General features: G+C 50.3%; 1 protein-coding gene across 3 annotated transcripts in view; it reads left to right on the top strand.

The window, feature by feature from the left end:
• HS1BP3 (HCLS1 binding protein 3) overlaps positions 1–18,060 on the top strand; it is a 93,479-nt gene that overhangs the window by 41,708 nt on the left and 33,711 nt on the right. The window lies entirely within an intron of this gene.

The raw sequence follows: 18,060 nt of genomic DNA, 5'->3' as shown, positions 1-18,060 counted from the left end.
GTTCCCCAAAAAGTTCAACAAAAAATTACCGTAATATCCAGCAATTCCACTCAAAGGTATATGCCCCAAAGAATTGAAAACAGGTGTTCAAACAAAACTTGCACAAGAATATTCATGGTAGAGGGGTGCCTGGCTGGCTCAGCTGGTAGAGCATGTGACTCTTGATCTCAAGGTTGTGAGTTCAAGCTCCATGTTGGGTGAAGAGCCTACTTAAAAATAAATAGAAATTTTAAGAATTAAAGAATATTCATGGTAGCCCTATTCATAAAATCGCTCACAGATAGAAACAGCTGAAATGTCCATCAGCTGATGGATGAATAAACAAAAGGTGGTAGATCTGCACAGTGGAATATTATTCAGCCAGAGCGCGTCAGCCCATGAAGTACTGATATGTGCTCCAACATGGGTGAACCTTGAAGACATTAAGGCGAGCAGAAGAAAGCAAACACAACAGGCCACATATTGTATGAAGCCATTTATATGAAATGTCCAGAATGGGAAAATCCGTAGAGACAGAAAGTGGATTCGTGGTTGCCAGGAGCTAGGGGCTGGAGAAATGGAGAGTGCCCATTTCTGTCTGTCTAATGACTATGGGCTCTCCTTTTGGGGTGATGAAATGATCAGAAGTAGATAGTCGTGATGGGTGTACAACAATGTGAATGTACCAGCCCACTGGATTGTACACTGTAAAATGGCTAAAATGGTAAATTTTACGTTATGTGTGTTTTACCACACACACAAAAGTGTACCTAAGGCCTGTTGGGAAACAAGCCCAGCAAGGGAGTTGGCCTTGCCTGCCACGACAAGAGGCCATGGAGTCACTAGATGATGGGGAGCAGAGGGGCGGCGGGGAACCCAGGGGGCCATGGAGGATGGAAGGCGTGAGGCAGACGGAGGAAGGAGGGCAGCATGTTTCAACAGCTGATGTTGAAATCCTGGCCGCTGGAGTGCAGGCCTCCCAGGTTTGAGAAGCCCGTGTGTGTTTGCGCGTTTCCTGGGAATGATATGGGCTGGGACTTGTCTTTCTTGGCTGCTTCTAAACCAAAGACAAGCTCTCCCCTGGTTTGGCAGGAAACCTGTGAAGTTATTGCCAGACATCTGTTTCATTTTCCTTGGCAACAAAAGACATCCTAAAAGATAGACTCAAGGCTTAGAATTAGGAATGTCCATAATGCTTTCTCCTTCTCTCCCATGGGAGTTGAAACCCAAGCTCTGAAGCTCAAGTTGAGAGAGGGCCAGACCTGGGCTGCGGGGAATGGAGCTCCTGGAAGAAGAAATGAGTGAGGTGGGAGGGAGGGGGAGGGGAAGGGCAGCTTCACAACCAGGCCAGGCGCAAGCAAACTCTGGAAATCCAGAGTCTAGAGCAGGAGTCCTTTGTGGGGGATGGAGGCGGAGGGTGCCCCTCTCCCTGTGACCTGCTTGACTTCTGAAATGGAGAAACCAGGAGACCAGTCCGAGAGAGAGAGCATGGGCTTTGGCATCAGGCAGGCTGCTTTGAATCCCAGTGTGCTTACTCTCCGAGTGACCTTGGGCAAGTCTCTGTGCTCCCATCTGTAGAAGGGGAAATGACATCTACCTCATCAAGTTGTTGCTGGGATTAAGTGCAGGAACACACTTGAACAGTGAGCGGAGCGGAGCACACTAGAGGGGGTCCGTGAATGTATCTGGATCCTCCAGAGAACTGGGCTGGGGAGGCCACTGTGGCCGGGCCTGCCCATCTCTGCACCTCTGTCCCCTCATCTGGAACAGCAGCGGCCTCTCATTGACTTTCTATAATTTTATGACTAAGAATTCCAGACCCAGGCTGTTCCTGGGGATTGTTAAAAAGTAGGGCAACTTATGGGGCGCCTGGGTGGCTCAGTCGGTTAAGCATCTGCCTTCGGCTCAGGTCGTGATCTCGGGGTCCTGGGATCGAGCCCCACATGGCACCAGGCCCCCTGCTCAGCGGGGAGCCTGCTTCTCCTTCTCCCTCTGCCCCTCCCCCCTTCTCGTGCTCACTCTCTCTCAAATAAATAAAATCTTAAAAAAAAAAAAAGTAGGGCAGCTTATCTAGGGCCTAAGAGACACACAAGGTATAGACTGAAAAGCTCTTCATTTCTCAGCTGAGGTTCAAGCAATGAAATGACCATTGACAGGCAGACAGCCACCTCTCAGACCATCCCAGGCCCACCCTGGGCCAGGCTCCCTGGGGAATAGGGGTGGAAAAAGTGGCCCCAGCTACACTCCTGCCTTCCAGCACCTTCTCTGATTTTCTCAGACCCGTAAAGTCTGAAGTACTGTTACTTAAATATTTAAACATTAACACGGCCAATGGCAGTCAATTCCCATAAAGAGAATCTGCAAGTCCCAGTCATTTAGGAAGGGTGGGGGTGGGGGACTTTGGAGGGAACAGCAGGGTCTGTCCCTACTGAGTGCCAGCCCTCTTAGGACCAGCACGAGCCCACCGTGCATCTAATATCACTGTCTCCATTTTAGGGAGGTGAAGGGACTCGCGTGAGAAGGTTACTCAGCAGGGAAGTGGCTGAGCTGGAGTTTCAACCCATCTCTGCTGCCATGTAGACCTGGGTTGCCAAGAACATTCAGTCTACTGAGGGGGCCAAGCATGGCGACTTCCCAGGATTTTTTAACAAGCTTTGTTGAGATATAATTCACATACTGTACAATTCTCCCACTTAAAATGTACAATTCACTGGTTCTTATTATATTCACAGAGTTGCACAACCATCCCCACAATCAATTTCAGAGGGTTTTTCATCACCTAAGAAACCCCACACTCTTTAGCTACCATATGCCAGTCTCCCCAACCCCCCTAGCCCTAAGCATTCAATCTATTTCTGCCTTCTATACATTTGCCCATTCTGGACATTTCATATAAGTGAAACGAGCAAATATATGGCTTTTTGTTCCTTGCTTCTTTCACCTAGCACAATATTTTCAAGCTTCCTCCATGTTCTAGCATGTGTCAGCATTTCATTCTTTTTATGGCCAAATAATATTCCCATGTATGGCTAGACCATACTTTGGTTATCCATTTTTTAATTGATGGACATTTGGGTTTCTACCTTTCGACTGTTATGAATAACATTGCTCTGAATATTCACACACAAGTTTTGTGTAGACACATGTGTTCATTTCTCTTGGATACATACCTGCAGTAGAATTGCTGAATCATATGGTAATTCTATGTTTAACTTTTTGAGGAACTGCCAGACTGTTTTCCAAAGTAGATGCAACACTTTGCATTCCCAGCAGTGCTGGGTGAAGTCTTGGATTTTTCTACATCCTCCCCAACACTTGTTACTCTCTGTCTTTTCATTATAGCCACCCTCATGAATATGAAGTGGTATCTCATTGTGCTTTTGATTTGCATTTCCCACTAATGATACTGAGCATCTTTTCATGTGCTTATTAGCCATTCCTGTATCTTCTTTGGAGAAAGGTCTATTCAGATTCTCTCCCCATTTTGTAATTGGATTGTTTGACTTTTTATTATTGAGTTGTAAGGGGTCCTTATATACTCCAGATACAAGTCCCCTATCAGATCTATGATTTGCAAGTATTTTTCCCCTGCCGTGGGCTACCTTTTCACTTTTTCTGTAGTGTTCTTTGAAGCACAGAAGTTTTAAATTGTTATGAGGTCCAGTGTATTTTGTTTTTCTTTGGTAGTGTATACTTTTGGTGTCATAGACTTCCCTGTTTTTTAAAGCAATATTTAACATAGAGAAATATGCCCATACCAAAACAGCAAAAGCTACTGATTCTCTTTTTTGTTTTTTCAAGCTGAGACTTTTTAAAGATTTTTTTTATTGATACTACACATTGATCCAAACATAATTTGATGCTACTTATGGAAATTCAAATAAGAAGGATACTATACATAAAGAATTCTAGGGAAAATGAAAGTAGGCATCTCAGAGAACTAAGGGTAAAGTCAGTGTGTGAATTACATACACAGGGCTTCCTAGTGGCCAAAGCAAAGAGGAAAGTGCAATTAGTTACAAGATTCACAGGCCAATGGAATAAAAATCTATCTACAGCTTAAGGGAGGCCTCCCTTTTCCTGTCACAGAGGCCAGAAAGAAATTTCTCCTATGGCTCCTCCTAAGGGGAGAATGTGTTTGGGCTCATCAGCTAGAAGACAACACACACATAATGTCCCCAATAACCTATTTATCCACAACCAAATTCCCTTCCCTTCGTGTTTCCAGACCCCTGTCTCTTCCTGCCAACCGTTTTGCCCCACATGAAATTGTCCTTATAGTCATCTGTTTACAAAACACCAATATGAGTACCTCACTTCCCTTCTTGAAATTCTTCGATAGCCCCCAGCTGCCCTTAGGATAAAGTCCAAGCTCTTCAGCTTGACTTATGTGATGCTACATTATTTGACGCCAGCCTACAGGAGCCGGTAATTTTGAACACGTTCCCCAACTCTGGATCTTAGCTTGTCAGGGCCTCCACTTTGAGGCCTCACTCAGCTCTCTGTTCTCTTAATTCACTCACGCTTTTAACAAGTACACTGTCTACATCTTTGTCCAAGGTGAGATCAGATTTGAAGCACCAGACTAGAAGGAACAGGAAAGAGTTGCTCTAGGCAGGATGCTCATATTACCAGTTTCTCAGCAGTGGGACAGACTGAAAAATTACAAAAAGCAGGTCTAGGTACTCAATAAGTTGGGTAATCTGAGGCCATTCATTCACCACAGGTACAAACACTCTGCTCATCCAATAGCCATGCTGATCAGCCTATGCCGTAATACGGTAGAATTTGGACCCTTCACAATGATAAAGCTAATGATAAATTCTTTTCATTGCACTGTTGTAATACTGCATGAGGATATGCAGTATCGCTTAGAATAATTTCCTCATATACCAGTTGATGCAAAATTTAAAATATATATATTTGTTCTTGAGTTAATATTACATTATAAATATTAGAATATAAATATTCTTTATAAGAAAACTTGACCCTCCAAATCAATGAATTTTATTAACTGAAGTTTGATTACAAAGGGAAAGGATGACCACCCTCTAATTCTCTGTACCAATGTTTAAGAAAATAAAAGTTTTTAGAAATACAAGAGAAATCAATCTATGTTCATTATAAAAAAAGAAAATACAGATAAACCAAAAGAAAAAAATGACACTTTCCAAAGATAATCACTGGCAATATTTTAAAATATTTTCTTCTGTATTTTTACTGTGTGTACACATATATATGTAAATGATTTATATATATATATATATATATATACACACACGATGTACATATATGATTTTTTTTTTAAATGTCATCTCATGGACAGATTTTGTAACCTGTTTCTGTGTACCGTGAGGACATCAATGCAATAATATCATGAACGTTGGCGTGTGCGTGAGTGCAGGCCGGGCTGTGGTTTGGCCGCACTATGCTTTATGTAACCATCTATTGGACATTTGGGTGTTTCTCATTTTTCTCCTCCTCCTGTGATTCTGGGCTCAGGGTGACTTGGAGGCTGATGCTGGAACCATTCTCTTTGGCGTACTGGGCTCTCTGTGACTTGAAAACATGGTGCATCTCCTGGTAGGGCCATTTCGACTTGTAATAATGGCGCTTTGTGGCTTAATGAGAACAGGGCTCTATTATTCCCTCTTTGTCTGACCTCAGCCAACCTCGCTCTCAGTGAAAGCAGGATTCTTAGGCCCTGGGGACCCTATTGAGCTGTTGTCATAGCGATTGGTGCCGGGGGCAGGGTCACTGGGCCAATGTCCCTAACCAGACCATCTCTGTCTTAATGACACACACAGGTCACGGCTGTTCAACCCCCAACTCGGAGAGAGACATGACTAACCCTACTGCTATGCCAGTGTTTGTCCTGACTGCCCCAAGGCTGGGGGCCCCTGAAGGCTTTCGGAGGCCTGGCATACTCTCCCCAGGAAGGGCAGCTCAGCTTACCTGCCCATGGAGCCCCTGGGCTGCTCTGCTGTCCCCCACGGCCCTGGGACCATGCCCAACCCTCTGCACACTTGCAGCTCAGAGGACATTGCAGCTGAAGTGAGCCCTCCCCACCTTGAGAAGGCCCAGGGGAAGCCAGACGGACAGGCCATTTGCTGCCTCACACAGCGAAGCTTCTTGGTACCTGATGTCAGGGCTGGAAGGACCTTGGAGACTATCGGGTCCACCTCCCCGTTGGACAGATGGAGAAACTGAGGCCCAAGGAGCCAGATCTGATGCCAAACCACCTGGCAAGTCAGGAGAACTGTCTGAACCAGTCAATCCCTACCCCCATCTCAAAATAGGAACATGTTTGGAGTCAACTGTAAGACAGTTGATATTTTTACGGGAAGTTCTTTAAGTTATTTTTTTTATTATTATTATTATTACCCAAGTAGTCCATGAATACGTTTTCCTTAGGGGGAAAAAAAAAGAACATTGCAGAGAAGGTTCAAAGTTCCTTTGGCCTCTGTCTCCAATCCCATTTCTCTCCCCTGAGGTAGACTCCCAGTTTGGAACGTATCAGAATCTGACTTTAAAGTACCCACATCTCATTGGCTTTACCGGGGTGGCCAGGATGGTTGGGGTGATGCAGGCTCATGTCCCCAGCTGGGCATGAATCCAGGCGCTGCACTGTGGCTGGGAGCATTGCCCACGTGAGAGGCATTTCCCTGGCCCCCGGGGTGGAAGGGAGTGTGGGGCATGCCAGCACGGCTGTGTCCTCACTCAGCCCTGGGCTGTAACAGCTCCTCCATCTTCTTGCCCCAGTGTCTGTTTTGGAATCCCAACAGCCCCTGCTACTGGCCTGGCTTGGATGCCAGGAGCCTGAGCAAAAAAATAGAAACTTTTCCAGCAGAGTTTAGTAATCTCTCCAATAGGCCATGGGCCCCAGGGGCTGGTGCTCACTCAGGCTTCAGGTCCCTGTGCCCCTCTTGCGTTTCCACACACCCTCACCCCATTCCAGCCACTCCCCAACCTGACCCTACCTCCCCAGCATCTGTCCCCTCCCTCCCATATGCCAGGGAGAAGCTCAGGAACACATGCAAAAAGAGGAGGGAGGTTTCAAAGAAGAATTTAAAGAGCACAACAATGTATCCGAAGTAGTCAGTCTTAATGTGGAGGAAATGCTGACACTGAAGGCAGGAGACAGGGAGGAGGGTCCCTGGGTGGCTCAGTTGGTTAAGCGACTGCCTTCGGCTCAGGTCATGATCCTGGAGTCCCGGGATCGAGTCTCGCATCGGGCTCCCTGCTCAGCGGGGAGTCTGCTTCTCCCTCTGACCCTCTTCCCTCTCATGCTCTCTCTCATTCTCTCTCTCTCTCAAATAAATAATAAAATCTTTAAAAAAAAACAACAACCAAAAAAAAGAGACAGGGAGGAAAGAGGCTTTCCAGGCCCCCCTACCTTGCAATGTTGTAACATAGCTGAGGTTTGCGGCTGGGAAACAAAGCAGCTCCTTTTCCCTCAAACTTCTCTCAGTCCCAATCTTTGAGAACCTGCTAGAATTTCAGGACACACTGTTTGGATTTCTAAATGCATCGAAATTTTCAAGTTTGTTTTTTTTTAATCAGTTAAAATATTTATTTTTTTTCTCAAGCAAAGAATCTTACCCAGAGCTTTAACATGTCTGACATCAAAAAAATCAATGCGTGTTCTCCAGGCAAAGGTAGTTTGCTTGGCAAAAGTCTCCTTATATCTGTAGAATCCTAAGGTTTCTTCAGCCCAGTTTTGATCACCTCTCACCAAAATCAGCTTCCTTCTCTTACAGCCTAGAGAACTGAAGCAGAAGGCTCAGGGGCTTTCAGTAGGCACCCCCCCCCCGCCCCCCCGCCAAATAAGTCAGCGGCAGGTCTTACACCACCCAGGATACCTGGAGATCTGGCCAGGGCTCAAACACTGGCACAAGACCTTCCTTAGCCTAAAACTGTAAATTTGGACAAAACCCAAGCTTGTGAGGACACTTGGCTAGTCTGCAGTTACCAGGGGAGAGGGGAAGGGAGGGGATCTTGCTGCCATGGTTACCCCGGCCCAGGAAGTGACCTTTTGCTCCAGAGTCCTGGAATGGATGCCTCTTTCCTACTGGGCTGGGAGCAGAGGGGGATGACCGGAGCTAAAGTGGAGGGCCTTATAAGGCCTATAACACCCGTCCCCCACTTCCCCCAGCCCCAAGGCCACACCATAAACATGGAGGGAGCCTAGGGTCCCTCCCTCCTCTGGGTCTCCCTCTTCATGTGGAAACTAGCGATGATGCATGTGTGTGGCCATGAGGGGTGGCCCTAAGCTGGACCTCCAAACACAATCAAGTGGCCCAGATCCCACCTAGAGCCCGGTGAGCCGAGTCCCTCGGGTCCAATGGAGCAGTCACCTATATGGGGCAGATGGGTTCCCAGCCCAGGGAATGCAGGAGGTGAAGAGACGCCAGACTCTGAAGGAGATTAGACACTTGTGGGGACAAACAGGGAAACAGGCACTTCAAACACAGTAGAAGGAATACTTTGATGTTGGTGGTGGGGGGTGGGGGGAGGAAGTATAGAGAGAGGAAGAAAGGGCCACTTTGTCTCTGTATGCAAGGGGCTGGTGGAGGGAGATCAAGGTAAGCTTCTCTGCCAAAGTGGTATCCTAGCTGGGGTCTTGAAGGATGAGTAGGAGTTTTCCAGGAGAAAAAATGCAGGGATGGAGGAAGAAAGGGAGAGAGATTAGCATTCAGGATGACAAAGCAGATAGTGTCCAAACCTGTGAGGGCCTGGACAGGGACAGGAAGTACCTGGTGTGGCCACAGGTGGGGCTGCAGAGGCGTTGGGCAAACAGAAGGGAAAAGTTACAAAGAGATGTAAACATTTGGGTCACATCCTGTGGGTCAGTAGTTTTCAGACTACTGGTGGCCCAAGAAGTGTTTCAGGAGGGCTCCCAAAAAGTGGGTAAGGGGTAAGTTCTGGGTCACTCCTTCCTCCATCTTATATTCTGGGGCTCCACACAGGAAAATCTTTGAATTAAGTTTCCAGTGGTAAAAACAAAACAAAACAAAACAAAAAAAACAAAGAATGTGAAAAATCCAGCCATGAGCCATGCTAACTCTTGTTGATTGGCGTCAAACTCTGGCCCCTGGCTACCCTCTCTTCTTGGCCGCTCAGGGGCCTTGGGGCCCTGAAAAGGCCTCCTCGCCGGCGGGGCCCGGGAGGGCAGGCACCGAGGGACAGGTTGGCCCAGCTTCCCGGCCCAGCAGGGTCCTGTGGGGACAACTCCCTCCGCAGGCCTCCTTGGCTCTGAAGTTGTTGTGCTTGTTGTCTCATTTGCATTTATGTCACAGAAGAATCAGCAGGAACCAAAATATAGAACTAGGAAAGAAGACTGCTGTGCTGGGAAAGGCAGCAGCCCCGAGCGGGCCACGGTCCCCTCTGGGGGACGTCAGCAGTCCAGACTCGGGCTGTGGTTGTCATCATGTCTACGGGCCCCGCAAGGCCCAGCTCCAACCCTCCCTCCCCCATGACGCCTTCCGGGTGCCACGTGGAATGACTCCCTCTTTCTGGGCCCACCTGACTCATGTAGAGCATGAAGAACTGGAACGATGATGCTGGTGGTTCAGCATGATCTGGACCCCAGAGCTACCCACAGTCCACAGGGCCCCTCTGAGCACAGTAGGAACAGGTGGTCCATCCTCTAGGAGAGCACGGCGCTGCCCCAGAACACGGGGCTCCCACTCACCCACCCAGCCGTTGCCTTTCTGCCAGCCACAGCTACACCTGCCCCACCTGGAAAGTCAATAGCTGGTGTGATTCCTGCCTCACAGAGGGGAAACTGAGGCTCTATTCATGTTGGAGCAGCTCCTCCCAAGGCGGCCTGTCCCGAGAAGTCCTCACTTCTGGCAGCTGAGGAGGGCACTTGGCCAGGCCCGGCCAGGCCCACAGCCGTGTTTGTTCCAGCCCCAGGCCAGAAGCCAGCCTGTGCCGGCAACCACCAGCTCCACACCAGTCAGAGGGCAGTGGCTCACCGCCCTGTGGCCCCCACCCCAGCCGAGCAAAGGAGCAGTGTCCCCACTGGGTCATCGGGGATTTCCCGGCCAGCGGCGCCCGCTAGCTTCCTCAGAGTCACCAAATGAGTTCAGCACGGACTTGTGGGGCGACAGCAGGCATCCACAGACCCGTGTAGACGTGTAGTCCGAAGCACCCTCAGGTATCATCTCACTGAGCCTTCCCACACCGTGGCGCTCACTCTCGTGTCTCCCATGGCCAACATCACAATTGATCGCTGTGCTTCTTGTGACCCTGGACTGAACCTCAGAATCCTTCTCAACTCTGTGCTCCAGGCAGCCACCACAGAGCTCTTTGAGTCAATATATAAGGAGAATCCTATTTTAGCTAGCCCTCCCATGTTCAAGTGCCCGGATTTGGAGATGAGGAAGCAGAAGGCCAGCAAGGGCTGTGAGGGGAAAGCCAGTGTCCTGTCTGCCTCCAGGCCCAGGGCTCTCTCTTCTGGACCATCATCCACCTCTTCTCAAGTGGAGACTCTGGTGGTTAGGGATTTTCAACCAAATGTAGGGGTTGTGTTTTGGGGGAGTTCCCCCCACAGTTAGCCCTGCCCCTGTGCGTTCCTTTAATGCCCACCCTGGAGGCCTTCATCCCAGGCTTTAGTGCATCAGCAGGACCTGCCCCACCCTCCACCCCTCCCCCATGGCAGCTCTGGAGGGGCACAGGGGCAGCAGGGCCCACCTGTCCATCCCACACCGGTCCCCAGGCACACGTGGCTGAATGTGACCAGGGCAAGAATGGGCCAGATGGGAGCAGGAAGGGCCAGAAAAGATCCAGGACCTGGGGCTGACTTGGTTGTGGGCTCGGGGAGCGTCTGCAGAACCAACAGTGACCCTCTTCTAGACTTACGCTTGATAAGGAGGATGCTCACAGGTTGACTTGTGGGCCCTCCGAGGCCAGGTTGTCCCAGGAGTTCAGGGGAGTGGGGCTAGCATGTCCATGAAGGCTTCTGGGAACCCAGAACTCAGCCGGAGCGGAGGCTCGTCCATTCACTCATTTGTTCATTCATTCGTTCATGTGTTCATGCATTCATGCATTCAACCAAAGGCCGCCTAGCCTCAGGCAACTAGCTGCTGGGACAGAGCAGTGAGCAGAACCAGCAGAAACCGCCCTGCCTCCCAGGGGAGGGCAGACAGCACACAGGATAAAGGAGGAAAATGCATGCGTGTTCAATGTGATAAGCGCTGGCAGAAAGACACAGCAGGAGACCGGGAGGAAGTGCTTGGGAGAGCGTCGAAAGTTGAGACGAGGAGGCCGGGGAGGCCTCCACATCCAAAGACTGACCCCCTGAAGAACGCTCTCTGCCGGCGGGAGCCGTGGGCAGCTCCGGGAAAGACCTTAGCGCGGCGGAGCCCAGGCCCGAGCGAGCCTGGTGTGCTAGAGAAACAGTGGGGGCCCTGGGGCGGGAGTGGGGGGCAGGCGTGGACAGCGGCGGGCTGAGGGCTGGGGGCCATGAGCTGGGAGGGGCAGAGGTTGGATAGTGTAGACCCCGGCCCACGTAGACATGCGACGTGTTATGTAATGACCTGTCACGGGTTGAATTGGGGTCCCCCCAAAAGATATGTGTACATTCTGACCCCCAGAACCTATGAATGTAACCTTATTTGGAAAAGGTGGTTTTTATAGATGTAATTAAATTAAGGATTGTGAGATGAGATCATCCAGGGACAAGGGTCCTTATAAGAGACGCTCAGAGGGTGGACACAGAGCAGAGGAGAAGGCAGACAATGGAGGGGACGCAAGCCAAGGAACGCCTGGGGCCACAGAAGCTGAAAGAGGACAGGAGGGATGCTCCCTGGAGCCTCCAGACGGTGTCCTAGGCTGGGGCTGTGCTGTCCTTTGACCGGCTGCGGGAGGGAATGTGGAACCAGCCCCTCGCGGACCTGCCAGCGACTGTAAGATTTCATCGCCTCCCTGGCCCAGCTGCCAGTGGTGGGGCTCCTGCTCGCAAAGCTCGGACAAGATCCCAGGGGCTCCGAAGGGCCAGAGGGCAGCAGGGCAGGCTGTGCGGCCGGTACCCGTCTGACAACAGACACCCTGACAGGAAATCCTCAAGCGACTTCTGGTCCCCAGCAGCCGAGGCTTTCTGGCATCTGATGGCCGTGCTTGCGTCCGAGGCTTTCTGTGGCCTGGCGGTGGGCAGCTCCAGGCAAGACTGGGTCCTGTTTCTGTGAAGCAGGGGAAGGGTGTCCCGGCGGTGAGTGTCGTCGGAGGGCTGTTTCTTGCTCCAGGAAGGTGACAGAAGGTTTCTCTTCCCTTGGCGGCTCCCATCGAGGACAGCCGGTGGCATCGCAGGGACATGGTCACAGATGGAGATGCCCCTCTCCGGCAGCCGGGACAGCCTTTGATTCTGCCCCCTGCGTTGTGAGGACAACTGTAAACTACCAGCATCTGGCTGGCTGGCTCCAGGCGCCCCCACCCCCAACGCCCCTCCCCCCGCCCCACCCCACCTAGACCACTGTGCCCGGTGTCCTGGCCTGGAGCCTGGCTTTCCTCCTGAGGGCTCACATGGCTCGGAGAAGCCATGTTTGCCAGCACTCAGGGCCTCTGCAGGGTGAGTAACACGTAACGCCGGCCGGCGGGGGGGGGGGGGGTGGCGGTCCCTGGGTGGCTGTGTGGAAAAACACCAGCTCTGCTCTTTGTCCTCAGCCAGTAGCTTCAACCCTCTGCACCTCAGTTTCCTTGAATGCAACATGGAGACGGTACACTGAACTTGACAGAGTCCGACAAGGATCACCAAAGTCGGTAGAGGTGAAACACCAAGCCCAGTGCCAGGGCTGTAGCCACACCTGCGTGGACTCTGAATCTAGAAATACAGGTTGATCCGGTTACCCAGCGGGGCCCCAACCATCTGTCAGCTCTGTCGGGTGGGGTTGGAGTGGGATGAGGGGCCAATGAGTCAGACATAGCTGGGACCTGGGAGAGGAGAGAGGCCAAGGAGCTGCTTCAGGGTGAGAGGCAGGCCCCACAGGCCCTCTGCAATGACCCAAGCCCACTGTTGCCTTCAAGGAGCCCCAGAGGCTGTCAGCACACCCTTCCACCAGCTTCAGTGAAGAGGAAATGGAGGGTGCCACTCACCCGCCCCTGGTGTCTCCCAGACCCTGGAAAGTAGGAGGAAGGGAGGCCCACAGCCAAGTTGGACGTGAGGGGGATACAGGGAATGAAGATTAGGCTCAAGCCTGGGGCCAGAGGGCACGCACAGAGCCCAGAGCCTGAGGTCCAAGCCACTCAGAAGGGCCAGGGCTGGCGGGCTGCCTGGCCTCTGCCTCAGCACCCCCATCTGTCCACCTGGAGGGGAGTGGGGAATCCAGCAAGGGCAGCCTGCAAACTGCTGAGGCCTGGGTGACTCGATGCATTGGCCTCATTCGTTCATTCATTCACCCGTTCATTCATTCAGATGTTGACTGAATGTTGACAGATGTTGACTGAGTGCCACCTCTGTACCAGGCACCAGGGACACAGCAGTAAATGGAGAGCTCCTGGGACCCACTGGTCCAGTTGGAGGTTCTGGGGCTCCGGCACCCACAGGAGCCTCCGTCACCTTTCCACTCCCGGGGCATGAGACCTTCACCACCCCTGCCCCCGTAATTCTCCTCCCCAGCTGTGAAGAGGATGGACCCTGGAGCTGGCCGGGGCTCCCACGCCCAGTGTCACAGCTTCTCCTCTATGGCCTTTTACTGGGGACGTGAGTGATCTGGTGGGAGGACTCTTGGTAAGCAGGACATCGATCCCTTTGTGCAGGGACCACACGGCTGGGAGAAGAGCCTCCTTGCTCAGACAAGTCCACGCTTCCCCTCTGGGACAGAGGACAGGCCATAGAACTTGGTGGCCAGTTCTGTGGCTATCGGATGCTGGGGCCCGAGGACAACCCTCCTCACAGAGGTCCTCCTCAGGACCGATCATGGGACCCCTTTCACTAAGGGGACCCAAACATTTAGTTCTAGGCCCTTGCTCCAGCAGCTAAGGGGTTAATGAGTGTGTGTGTGTGTGTGTGTGTGTGTGTGTGTGTGTGTGTGTGTGTGGACCCAAACATTTAGTTCTAGGCCCTTGCTCCAGCAGCTAAGGGGTTAATGAGTGTGTGTGTGTGTGTGTGTGTGTGTGTGTGTGTGTGTGTGTGTGTGTGTGTGTGTAGGGGGTGGGTGACAATTCTGTTCCAAGCACCTGGGACACAGTAGTGAACTGAGAGTCACTGGGACCCTCTGGTTTTTGTTTAGTGACAAAAAACCATAGAGATACATACATACATTCAAAGTCTGAGGTGACTATGTGTCAGAGCGTGTGAATATATCCGGATCCACAACGGGTTCTCGGCCTGGAGGAAAGCAGTCATTTCCTCTGGCCCCTCAGTGATGAGAGTCGGTGCTCCAGGACCCAGAGCTGTTCTTCCCCATCTGCAGCGGCATTTTAACCTACAGGGCCCCCCACCTGGCAACTGGCAGCTGTGCAGCTGTGCTGGGAGCGCCCTGGGAGGGCGCTCTCTAGACAGACATACTGAGGGTCTCACGTCCCTGTGTTTCATTTGCACGGGCCCTGGTTTTCGATGACTAATTAGCACCTCCCCTTTGGAGAACTCACCCCTAGTTTTCTGGTGACAGGATTGCTGTCGACTGCTTCTGGGCACCTGACTTACCTAAAGTTAAGGGGAGGCAGGGCCCCCACGGGTTTGAATAGGCTATGCGTTTTCTGGGGAGGAGGGCAGCCATCCAGGAGATGCTGATCCTGAGAACATGGTCTCAGAACCTTAGGATTTACACCGCTTAGAATTCTCTGTCCTCTGAATCTCAAGGTCCTGGGTGCTTACAGGCCTGGAACTTGATGCTTTGGGATCTGGAAGAGAGCTTTGACGTAACACAGCCCATTGGGGCACTTGTAAGTTAAACAGCCTCAGCTAGTGGCTCCAACACCCCTTACCTTCCCCCAGCAAGAGCCTTGTCCCTCAGTGGATTTCCACCATCAACAGGTGCAGGGTCTGGTCTCTAGACAGGCCCTTGAGTAAACCTGCGGCAGTGCCCACACCCACCTCCAGGGGGAGGCAGAGCAGAGCAGCCATACAATTGCCGGGGACACTGGTCCATCAGCCTCAGAGACAAGCATTTCTCAACTCCCACCATGTTCTCCAGACAGAGCTTGGGGCACAGTGGATGGTCATTGGTAGACAACCATCTGACAATGTAATTGTAAAGACAGGCTTTTCACACATGAAGCAGCTGGGGACCCAGTGAAAGACAGGATCTGTGTGGTCAGGCAGAAAGCTCTGGAGGGGTCCAGAAGAAACAGGCCCGGGGGCTTGCAGAAAGGGAAGGCTTCCAGGAAGAGGCTGGCTTTGGAGGGGCCCATGGCTATTAAGTCCTGGATTCAGCCCCCTCCCTCAGATGCCCTCAGGGATCTACAGATCCCTGCACCGTCTACACGGCCTGCTTCGGTCCTCACCACAAGCAGGCCAAGGGGGGGCTAACATCCAGTGTTAGAGATGAGCTAATAGAGGCTAGAGAAGCTCGGACTCTCACCAGGATCATGTGGTGACTTAGGGCAGAGACGAGGCTGACCCAGTTCTCCTGACTCCTAGTGCAGTAGTGGCTCGGCCCGACCCTTGAGCATGCCCGCGTCCATGGAGCCGATCTGGGGGCTGACTCTTGAAACTGTCATCTGGACTTGAATTGTGATTATATTCTTGGTCCACTGGCCCTGACACTCTCTGACCTACCATTACTGGTGGCACCTAGTCATCCTGCTCTTCAGGCCCTTTTGCTCTGGACCTTCCCCCAGGCTCCTTCCCGTCCCCAGCCTCACCTCTGTCCTCTGGAACATTAAGGGGTCTCATGACATGCCTACCACCCTTGGAGGGCAGGGGGGATGGTGCCAGATTTCACGCCTTAGAGATCGTGCTTGAAGGGAAAGCATCACGACTTACACTTCCTGCCATGGATGTACCTGGTCGACAGTCATCATGTTTGTACATAGCCATGTCATTTATATATGTCTGCACACTTTTTTTTTTTAATTGGGACCATACAGTTGCTTTGCAGTCTACTTTGCTCAATAATATTTCATAGTTCTTTTTGCTCTGCATGAACATTCTTCAAAAATACCATTTTAAAGGGCTGTGCAATCACAGAGCTGCATTTAATTTTAATTAATCTATTTAATTTTTCACCTATTTTAGAGTATCTGGGCTTTTTTTTTTTTTTTTTTTTTGCTACTCCACATTCCCTTTATGGATCATCTTTGTCTATAATTTTTTGTTTGAATTTCTAATTATCTCCTCAGAGAAAATTCCAAGGCATTTATGTCTTCTAGTTAAATATACTTGATACATTCTGTCAAAGTATTTCTAGAAGGGTTGTCCCTGACTTCTATGCCCCCACCAGCAGAGGTCCGAGAGGGCCTGTGTCAGGGGTCTGCACCAGCTCATGGAAATACCAGCAAAGCAAACTCTATGATCTAAAAGGCAAATAATGTTATTTCAAAATTAGAACTTACATGATGATCAAGGACACAAAAATGCTTATAATTATTAAGCCATTTTAAATTTGGGGGGTCAATTCTCTGCTTTCTTCACCAGCTTTTCTAACACAGTTTTGATGGACTTATTTAAAAATCATTCTACGAAACCTTCCTACACTGTTGGTGGGAATGCAAGCTGGTGCAGCCACTCTGGAAAACAGTATGGCGGTTCCTCAAAAAGTCAAAAATAGAGCTACCCTATGACCCAGTAATTGTACTACTGGGTATTTACCCCAAAGATACAAATGTAGGGATCCGAAGGGGCACATGCACCCCAATGTTTATAGCAACAATGTCCATAATAGCCAAACTATGTAAAGAGGCTGGATGTCCATCAACAGATGAATGGATAAAGAAGATATATACAATGGAATATTATGCGGCCATCAAAAAAATGAAATCTTGCCATTTGCAATGATGTGGATGGAACTAGAGGGCATTATGCTAAGGGAAAAAGTCAATCAGAGAAAGACAAGTATATGATCTCACTGATATGAGGAATTTGAGAAACAAGACAGAGGATCATAGGGGAAGGGAAGGAAAAATGAAACAAGATGAAACCAGAGAGGGAGACAAACCATAAGAGACTCTAATCTCAGGAAACACACTGAGCGTTGCTGGAGTGGTGGGGGGTGGGAGGGAGGGGGTGGCTGGGTGACGGACACTGGGGAGGGTATGTGCTATGGTGAGCTCTGTGAATTGTGCAAGACTGTTGAATCACAGACCTGTACCCCTGAAACAAATAATATGTTGTATGTTAATAAAAAAATAATACTAAATAAATAAATATCATCCTACAAGCTCTCTCTACATTGCCGTTGCGACATTTGTGGCGTATGTGTTTTACTAATATGTTGTTTCCTTTTATTTTTGTTTTTGATGGTTTTTAACCTCCCAATGTCTTATATTTTTACATTGTCAAAGCCACTGGCTTTTCCTCTTGTGACATTGTCCATTACTTACTTAGAAAGTCCTTCCTGGGAAATAGCTTTTTAAATGGGTCAAGACTCTTGTTATCTATTTTTGGTAAATTTTGAACAAACATCCTTTTCCCAAATCCCCTTTTCCTGGACCATCTGGACTGTGCTTGCTTTTATTTCTCCCTCCCCCGGGGCCAGCGTGTTGGGGTGGGAAGAGGCTCTCACAGCGTACTGATCTCCGGGTGTAGAAACTGGAGCCAGGGCCTCTGGGCTCCAGAAATGGTTTGTTCTCCACCTTTAAGGTGAACATGCTCTGCTGTGAACATTGTCTGATCTTTCCCATGAAAGAAATGAAAACGCTGTCCAAAAACCTTTTAAATGTGTTGTATCTGCAAGTGAAGACTATCTGTATATGGGCCGTAGACCCATTCACAGGGCTCATTGCTGTGCTCTTGGGCAAGACAGCCCTGGCTCCTTGGTAGCCAAAACGCCTGGGGGCCTTGAGGGTCTTTGGGTCCATAACGTGGTCCAGCCATTTGTCTCTGCCATGGGCGCATTGGAATCTTATTCCCTTGCAGCCCACACAGCGATCCATTGCTGAGCTTCTGTAGCGTATGGAACCAAAATGGCATCCTGTGGA

The sequence above is a fragment of the Zalophus californianus genome, chromosome 8, assembly GCF_009762305.2.
Source record: "Zalophus californianus isolate mZalCal1 chromosome 8, mZalCal1.pri.v2, whole genome shotgun sequence".
NCBI classification, from domain to species: domain Eukaryota; kingdom Metazoa; phylum Chordata; class Mammalia; order Carnivora; family Otariidae; genus Zalophus; species Zalophus californianus.
The sequence above is the reverse complement of the archived record's forward strand: the minus strand, read 5'-3'. Positions and strand labels throughout refer to the sequence as shown.